We start from the raw sequence: 9,477 nt of genomic DNA, 5'->3' as shown, positions 1-9,477 counted from the left end.
TAAAGATGTGACTTCCCACCATGGCCCACCTTAGTTAGGAATTTTTATGTTCACATCCTATTGAAGGAGGAATGTGTCTCTGTGAGCCCCCAAATGATGTAGGGGACTTCGGAGTGAGTGAGTGAGTGCCGGGATCGTGTCTCGTGAGACCGAAGAATGGAAACATGGACCCAGAAGAGGCAAAGAGTTTTAAAAAGAGGATAGTTTATTGAAAGCAAAGGGTCAGAGCTCCCGAGCGGGAGGGGATCCCGAATGGGGGTGCCCAGTGACTGAGGCAAAAGTTTTTATACCTTCCCTTGTCTGTTTAGGGAAGGGGAGCTGGCGCTTTTTAATGAAATTTGTCTACCAGATTACCCACTGGCCTACAAGACAACATCCTCACCTGGACTTGTTCATCTACTGGGGACCCTAGATTGACCTCTGGACAAGCCCTAGCTGCTGGTCTCTCTACGCCCTTCCTCAGCCTGAAGTAGCCAGAGCAGTTGTGGCCCCTATCGCCCTAACAGTAGTTAGGGTTTCATCTTCAGAGGGTGGATTGAGACAGGTTAGCTAGCATGTTCCTAGGTAGACAGGGAGGTCCCTGGTGGAATAAACAAAGACAGTCATATTCTAAAACTCCAGGTTTTAAAATCACTCCAGGTTTTGAAATCACTCCTTCTCTTCAGGACAGAATGTAACAAGGCCTTCAGGTTAATCATAAAACTCCTTTTGGCCTGACAAATGGAGCAGATCTGATAGATAAGAGTGGGTTACTTTGCTAATTCCTTTAGGATAGGCAAGCAGAACAAACCTGGCAGACGAATTTCATTAGAAGGCACCAGTTCCCTTCTTCAAAAAGTTCCCTTGTTCAAACAGTTCCCTTCCCCAAGCAGGCAAAGGAAGGTATAAAAGTAAGAGCTTTTGCCTCAGTCATGGGGCATCCCGTTTGGGACCCCCTCCCGCTCGAGAGCTCTGACCCTTTGCTTTCAATAAACTATCCTCTTTTTAAAACTCTTTACCTCTCTTGGGTCCGTGTTTCTATTCTTCGGTCTCACGAGACACGATCACGGCACTCACTCACTCACTCCGAAGTCCCCTACATCATTTGGGGGCTCACAGAGACACATTCTTCCTTCACTATTAGCTCAGCTAATTGTATGCTGCTTCCAAAGGGAAGGTTTGTATTTTCTAAGATATCATGTAGAGTAACTACAGCATATCTAACCTTTCGTATGTTATTTTCTATAAAAGAGCTCTCATCAGTGAGGAGAGTCCAATCTGGGTTGTCTAGGGGTGTTTCTTGTAAATATGTTTTGGCAGCATAGGTGTCGTGCGGGAGACCCTGCTCGCTGCGCCATTTGTCGTGCAGGGCGGCGTGCGGTGTCTCTGCTCCCGCTCCCCACACAAGAACGCAGGATATGGTGAGGCCAAAAAGGAACACCCACAGAGCCATAGGTAGGGGAGTCATACCACTATATTCTCTCTGGCGGCACTATACTCTCACTGGAGGCTGGATCCACACTGTCCGCAAACCGCCATCCACGCTTGCCAGCCCAGCCGCCATCTTCTTGCTAGCCCCCATTCTTTCTCTCTCTCTTCTCTCCCTCTCTGCTAGCGTAGCCACAGCAGTTATATTAGTGGCCAATGGCTAACTGGCTACAGCTGACGGCCAATCAGCCACAGCTGACGGCCATCTACTACCCGAGCCAGCACTCCTCCACGTGAGGCCGAGAGCCTGTAAACTACTTTCTGGGGCTCTGTCCCCACACTCCACCCCTACAGGTTCTCGCCTCACAATCTAGGTGACAAGCGTCTTCCGCGAGGGGCCCTGTGCGAGGAGCCTGGGGGTGAATGCAATATCCTGGACACAGCCAGGCTCTCTGGGCACAGCTAGGGTTTCTCAGGGCACCACCAGTACTTCTGGGCACGGCCAGACTTCCTGGACTTCCTAGGGTACCACCTGTCTTCCCGGACACAGCCAGGGTTTCTCAGGGCACCACCAGTACTTCTGGGCACAGCCAGACTTCCTGGACTTCTTAGGGTACCACCTGTCTTCCCGGACACAGCCAGGGTTTCTCAGGGCACCACCAGTGCTTCTGGGCATGGCCAGACTTCCTGGACTTCTTAGGGTACCACCTGTCTTCCCGGACACAGCCAGGGTTTCTCAGGGCACCACCAGTACTTCTGGGCACGGCCAGACTTCCTGGACTTCTTAGGGTACCACTAGTTTCCTCGGACACAGCTAGGATTTCTCAGGGCACTGCCACTCTCTCTGGGAACAGCCCGACTTCCTGGGCACAGCCAGGGTATCTTCAGGGCTCAGCCAGACTTCCTGGACTCAGCCAGGGCTCTCAGGGCACTGCCACTCTCTCTGTGCCTCTCAGGGTACCCTGCTGGAACAACAGCGGCTCACAATCAAGGTGCTTACATATTCTCAATGGCGGCCAGTCAAGAGACAAAAGCAAATATCCCCCAGTTCCACTAACAACAGTTCCCAAACAAACAGTCAAGCGGTCCATTAAATTAGGGATAGAAGGCAATTCCCCATAGTCCATAGTCATTCACCAGGGCTGTCCTGGGGGTGAGGGACGACCTTGACCTCACCCTCATCTCCCACGGAGGAGTCAGCAAGCCTTTCCTCCTGGGACAAGTCCTGCATCTGGGCTGCCTGGGCAGGAACTTCCCGGCCCACAGGGCCACAACGACCTTTGCTTTCTCCGGCCTGTGCTGGTTGGGGAACCATCCACATCTTTCCACCCCTCCACGGGGCTCCATCTCTCCAGCAGCTGCATGGCTTTTCCTGTGCTGGTGGGAGAACCGTCCACGTCCTCCCACCCCTCCACGGGGGTCCAGCTCTCCGGCAGCTGCTCCTCCTGGTCTTCCTCAGACTGGGTGTTCACATGCACAAACTGCTCCACCGTCCTTTGGAGAGCTTTCGCCGGCACCGTACCCTGCTCGCTGCGCCATTTGTCGTGCAGGGCGGCGTGCGGGGTCTCTGCTCCCGCTCCCCACACAAGAACGCAGGATATGGTGAGGCCAAAAAGGAACACCCACAGAGCCATAGGTAGGGGAGTCATACCACTATATTCTCTCTGGCGGCACTATACTCTCACTGGAGGCTGGATCCACACTGTCCGCAAACCGCCATCCACGCTTGCCAGCCCAGCCGCCATCTTCTTGCTAGCCCCATTCTTTGTCTCTCTCTTCTCTCCCTCTCTGCTAGCGTAGCCACAGCAGTTATATTAGTGGCCAATGGCTAACTGGCTACAGCTGACGGCCAATCAGCCACAGCTGACGGCCATCTACTACCCGAGCCAGCACTCCTCCACGTGAGGCCGAGAGCCTGTAAACTACTTTCTGGGGCTCTGTCCCCACAATAGGTTTGCATTAAAACTTGTTGGCAGTTAATTCTTCCTGTCTCTGGGAGGAAGGTGGCAGAATTAAGGGTGAAGCAGGTCTGTATTTGGATTACAGGACCTTTTAACAAGAGGGCCTGATGCCAGTGTTGCGGAAGAATAACGAGGACCGAGAGACTCAAGCGGCACGCAGAGATCAGGGAGAACACAGCTGTATTACGCCAGTAGGCTCAGTGGGATTGTTCCCAAAGAACTGAGCACTAACTGGGGTCAGGCGCTTTGTTTTATAGGGTTAGACCTCTGGGTTAGAGGGAAATCTGGTCGGGGTGCTGGGGAGGTCCGTCCCTAGCAGCTGTGATAGCTCAACATTGTTTTGACAGGGAAGCCTCTAACCATAGTGCCCACGGGAGACATCTCTGATAAGGGGATCGAGGTAGGCAGCTCCGATAAGGGGACGGAGCTCTTAGGGGGGGCTGCAGGAAAAAACTATCCCAACAATAGGAGGCGGCTATCAGTGAGCCAGTGTCTCTTATTAGCCTTTAAAAGCCCTTGAATGTGGTGTGGGGTGAAAACGGTTAAGTCTTCACCTATTGTGAGCTTGGTGGCTTTAGGAACTAGGATGGCAGCTGCAGCTATGGCCTGGAGGTAAGCTGGACAGCCGCATGCTACGAGGTCTAGTTCCTTACTTAAATAGTTTTAGAGTCCTTTTTAAGTTTAATTTGTTTATTTTACATTTTCTTTATGGTATAGACCAATGATAAGAAACAGGCTGAGTAAAATGAGCCCAAATCTGGGGGCTGTCTTTATTTTTACAACCAAGCAGTTGTCAGAGGAAAAAGGTCCAGAATGAGTGGTTGAGACAGAATAAATGGCTTCTATATCAATTAGGAAATTAATAGGCTTACCTGCCACGTCAGGGTTACCTGCAGTTTTACCCCATGTGATGAGAACAGTTTGGGAGCCACTGGGAACTTCAGACACAACAGTGATGACAGCCATTTTTGAGGAGTGTGTCGGTCCTTGTTCCCTTCAGAACAAGGGGTACTCTCTCCTGTAGTGCCCTTTAGTCTGTACAAGGGGCGCAGCTGTTTTGGAGGATTAGGAATCCTGTGATCTGGGCTTGTATATCCGGAGTAGGCTCTTTTATCTGGCGCTTTCCCTCTGGGGCATTTGGGGTGTCCTGAGGTGGCTTCAGCCCTGGGTTGTCTGTAACTGTGGCCAGAAGTCTGGCCTGTCTCTGGTCTTATGCTCTGGTCTCACTGTACCTTTATTCCTCATTTTTTAGTCTTGGTTGTTAAAGACAGACAAATTCCTGGCCTTCTCTAGGATCTGAGCTTCTTAATCAGGGATGTAACAGTGGGTCAGAACTGTTACAATTCCCTGCCAGTTAGGGAAAACATCAGGCTCAGCTTCCTTGTATTGGCCTATAGCTGATACCAAGGAAAGCACATGAACTCTAGCAGCTAAAACTTAACTTTTATTTTGTACCTGCTTATTTTTGAGATTTAAATTTACTTAGTTAATTGTATTTATCTTAACCATATGTCATGCGGGGTGGCCTGTGGGTTCTCAGCTCCTGCTCCCCACATTAGAACGCAGGACATGGTGAGGCCAAAAAGGAACACCCACGGAGCCATAGATAGGGGAGTCATACCACTATAGTCTCGCTGGCGGCTGGGTTGGAGACACAGAAAGCAGGAGCCACACTGTCTGCAACCTGCCGTACACTTCTTTGCAATCTGCAACCCGCGCTTGCCAGCCACCATCTTCTTGCTAGCCCCCATTTTTCTGCTAGCGTAGTCACAGCAGTTATATTAGTGGCCAATGGCTCACTGGTTACAGCTGACGGCCAACTAGCCACAGCTGATGGCCATCCAATCACAGTGATGGCCATTTACTACCTGAGCCAGCACCTTTCCACGGGAGGCTGAGAGCCTGGAAACTGCACTCCTGGCTCTGTCCCCACACCATATATAAAACTCTCAAAACTTCTCACAAACCTACAACTTTCCCAGTCCCTCTTAGTTTGTCTCTTTTCACTCATTCAGAAATAACCATCTTTAGGACAAACTTTTTTTCAGTACCTTCAAAAATGTATTTCCATGCTTTATACCTTCCTTGAAAACACACACCATTCTTTTCATATTAGAATCCATAACGTTCAGAACCTTAATTTTTACTGACAACCAAAAGCAAGCAATTAGCACTTCCACTGGTAAATCCAGGAATATATTTGACAACATTTAAAAGCGTAGGCTTTTGTAATAAAATATAAGATATATTTATTAACATCTTAATTTCTCTCTTAATATTCCTGTGATAAGAAGCTAGAAAAAGATGAACTTAGACCTACCTAATAATTAACACCTCTGCATTTTGTTATTTTGAAATACCTAGATATTTAACCTAAGCTATTTTCTTGACAAATTCTGTAACAGAAATAACATGACTTTAGTACTCTGGGACTCCAATCTAAAGGCTATTTTCCTTATAATGAATTTAACTGTGGGTGGTCCCTGTGGGACTCAGAATTAGAGCAGCAGAGTTGGGAGGGGAGTCTGGCTTGAGAATTAGCTGTTTGGTATTTAAAAGTGCCACGTTTTTCCTTCAGTCACCCAGCCTCAGGCATTACTGTTTATAGGTGGATTAGGAGATGGGTGTTTGTTGAAGGGTCCTCCTCAGGAGAGGAGGATCCCACTGGAGGTTCCTTTGGAGGAGTCCGTTTAGGAGGGGGCTCCTTAGGGAGAGTCTCCTTAGAAGGAGGGAGACAAGAGACCACAGCCAAAAGAGTTGGATCCAATTTACACGTTTGACAGAGGTCTGGGTTGTCTCTCAGGGCAGAAAAAGCCTGAACATATGAACTTCTGACCATTTGTCCTCCTGTCTGTAAAACAGGTCTAGCTGTATGATAGTATTGTAATTAATACTCAGAAGCCCAAGTCTCCCCATCTTCTAACGTGTATTTAGGCCAAACCTCTGAACAAAAGAAAATCAGGCGTCGCTTCTTCAAAGTCTGAGGGTCAAATTTGTCCCAATGTTTCAAGAAGCCATGCAGGGGGTTGTAGGCCCATGAGGGCTGATTGCTTATCTGAAAGGGAGGAAGAAGAGTAAGGCGTCCCTTTGCAACTCATCTCCCACAACCTGCTCTGGGGCATCCCCCAGACACGAGGGCCACGGACATCTCACGACCGATTCCGGGGTGAGTGGAGAGCTAGGGCATGCCAGGATTAGTTGTGCTTACCTGGGCAGCCCGGCCCGTGCCTCCGGTGGGCGCCTACCCTGTCCCTGCCTGAATGTCTGGCGCTGCCCCACAGGCTGATAAAGGCTGTGGCTGATAACGAGGGGCCTTAAGGTAGCGGGGTGTATACCCCGACTCTGGGCATCACAGAAATTGATGGCATGACTAATATAATGATGCCTTCTAAATAAAGATGTTTAAAGAGGGAGTATATACTTAAAGCTTGTAGGGAAGGCATACGGCCTAGGCAAGAGGGAGTGGAAGACAGCCCTGAAGCCCAATATGTGAGGGGGACAAAAGAGACATCTGAAGCCCCAAAAGCCTTTGGAGAAGGCTGTTTTCTTAAGGAAAAGTGAATCTAGAATATGTTGGTCCTCCTTAAAAACTTTGCCTGGCGGTGGCCGAGGTGGCCTGGCTGAGGTGGCCTCCTGGGCGGTGCTCCACCCGGAGAAGCTGCGCTCTTACGGCCCCTCCATCGCCCTGCTGTTGCTGCAGCCTTGCTGAGCTGGGGGCGGAGCCCGGCAGCAGAGAAGCTGCATGAGCTCCCCAGAGGAGTACAGTGAGATCACAGAAGAACAGGGGGGATGATTTGAGAGGGAATGTTAAATATTAAATATCAGTGGATCTTATCCTGAGTGACAAGAGATATCCTATAGAGGCAGAGGTTCATATTCTTACCTTAAGATGTCTTGAGATCTGCAGGGAGTGTTATGGAGGTCTCACAGGGAAGAGACCTCAGGCCAGCGTCTCAAAAGTTGAGGGACAGTGACAGGATGAAAGGACAGCAGAGACAAAGGAGTCATCTTGCTGGCACCCTTATGGGCTGGAAGGGACAAGAGGGACCTTTAGGGGTCCAACGCAGAGTAGCTATGGACAGGGTCCCCTCAGTTGTCAGCAAAGGCCCACAGTCCTGGCCACACACCAGTATTCAGGTTCCTCGTGGAATGGAGGAATAGGAGAAAGTAATAGGGAGGAGGAGGGAGACTTCTCCTCAGAAGAGAAGGTCGGACTGGAGACAACATTTCCTGTAACATCGTAACATCAGAGGGGATAGATCCCAGCCCTTCTGCAAAGCCTTACCTCGCAGGCTTGAGAGTGGCTGCCAGCACTATTCGCATTTAAGTGTCCCACTATTAGCATTTAAGTGTCCGACAGAGGCACACTATTTGTGTGACAGGAGAAAGAGACAAAAAATTATGAAGGCTCATAAGGTGGGCAAGTAGAAAGGCACAGATAATGTGTACCTCTCCTTCAATCCTGCGATGAGCCCCCAATTGAAGGAGGAATGTGTCTCTGTGAGCCCCCAAATGATGTAGGGGACTTCGGAGTGAGTGAGTGAGCGCCGGGATCGTGTCTCGTGAGACCAAAGAATGGAAACACGGACCCAGGAGAGGCAAAGAGTTTTAAAAAGAGGATAGTTTATTGAAAGCAAAGAGTCAGAGCTCCCGAGCGGGAAGGGGTCCCGAATGGGGGTGCCCAGTGACTGGGGCAAAAGTTCTTACTTTTACACCTTCCCTTGCCTGTTTGAAGAAGGGAACTGTTTGAAGAAGGGAGCTGGCACTTTTTAATGAAATTCGTCTACCAGGTTTGTTCTGCTTGCCCATCCTGAAAGAATTAGCTAAGTAACCCACTCTTATCTATCAGATCTGCTCCGTTTGTCAGGCCAAAAGGAATTTTATGATTAATCTCAAGACATTGTTACATTCTGTCCTGAAGAGAAGGAGTGATTTCAAAACCTGGAGTTTTAGGATATGACTGTCTTTGTTTATTCCACCAGGGACCCCCCTGTCTACCTAGCGACATGCTAGCTAACCTGTCTCACTATATGGTTATTTTCAGGCTCCTGAGCTTGTCAGATTTAACATGTGGCCCCTATTCCGTCCACAGGGGACTGGCCTGGCTCAGTGGGCCAGTTTCTCTCCTAGGCGCTGGAACCACAGAGTTGGCAAAGTGGGTTCCCAGGGCAGGGTCCTAGGTGGGGGTGTTTCCTACAGACTCCTGCATGTCCCCACCACCCTTGCATGGCCCCGGAAGCTGACAATGCCAAAGGGTCTCTAGCTGCTCAATCTGCGTTTGCTTCCTGCTATGCCTGCAGCTGCCCCACACGGTCTGGTCACTGACCATCCCCTCGGCAGCTGTTGCTGTGTTCCAGCCACCATCATATTAAAATCCCTCAGTCTCCCAGGGCCAGCAGGGCTGTTGCCACATTTAGGCTTTGCCTAGGCAGATCGCTGGAACTGGGCAGCAAAGGTTCTCCAGGTCAGCTAGCTCCCTGCCCCTAAGTGGGGGCACAGGTTGCCTGCTTAGGTGGGGAATAGGGGGGGTAAATTGTAGGTGTTGGAGGTATTCATGACAGGGTGAGCTTAGGGTCCTAAACTTGAAATACTGCCCTGCCTCTACCCCTCCCCCACAGAGCGTGGAGGAATTTGAAGTATTTAATGTGTAGTGGTAGAGGGGGTGAGGTATTCAGAAGAAATCCATGCCCATATTTTACACCCTTGTTCTCCCTCCAGCCCTGCAGTCTTTTCTCCCTTTCTCCAGGGTGTAACTCTCATAGCCCCTCTTCTCTGGGCCAGAGGTATTTGTACCTCACCTATTGTGCACGACTCTGGTGGGCCTGGGCTCTGGATATGGCCTCGGCACATCCTAACCCCTCCAGCTCCCTATTCTTTAGTTGGTGTTGTGTAAGAAAGCATGTTTAAAATGCACCTTAACAGTGGCTGCACCAATTTGCAATCCCACCAACAGTACATGAGGGTTCCCTATTCCCCACATTTTTGTTAACACTTGTTTGTTGATTTATTGGTGATGGCCATTCTGACAGATGTGAGGTGATATCTCATTGTGGTTTTAATTTGCATTTCTCTGATGATTAGTGATGTTGAACATCTTTTCACATGTCTC

Source organism: Rhinolophus sinicus, chromosome 2 (genome assembly GCF_057876585.1).
Source record: "Rhinolophus sinicus isolate RSI-liver-muscle chromosome 2, RSI-T2T, whole genome shotgun sequence".
Taxonomy (NCBI): domain Eukaryota; kingdom Metazoa; phylum Chordata; class Mammalia; order Chiroptera; family Rhinolophidae; genus Rhinolophus; species Rhinolophus sinicus.
This window is presented reverse-complemented; position numbering follows the sequence as displayed.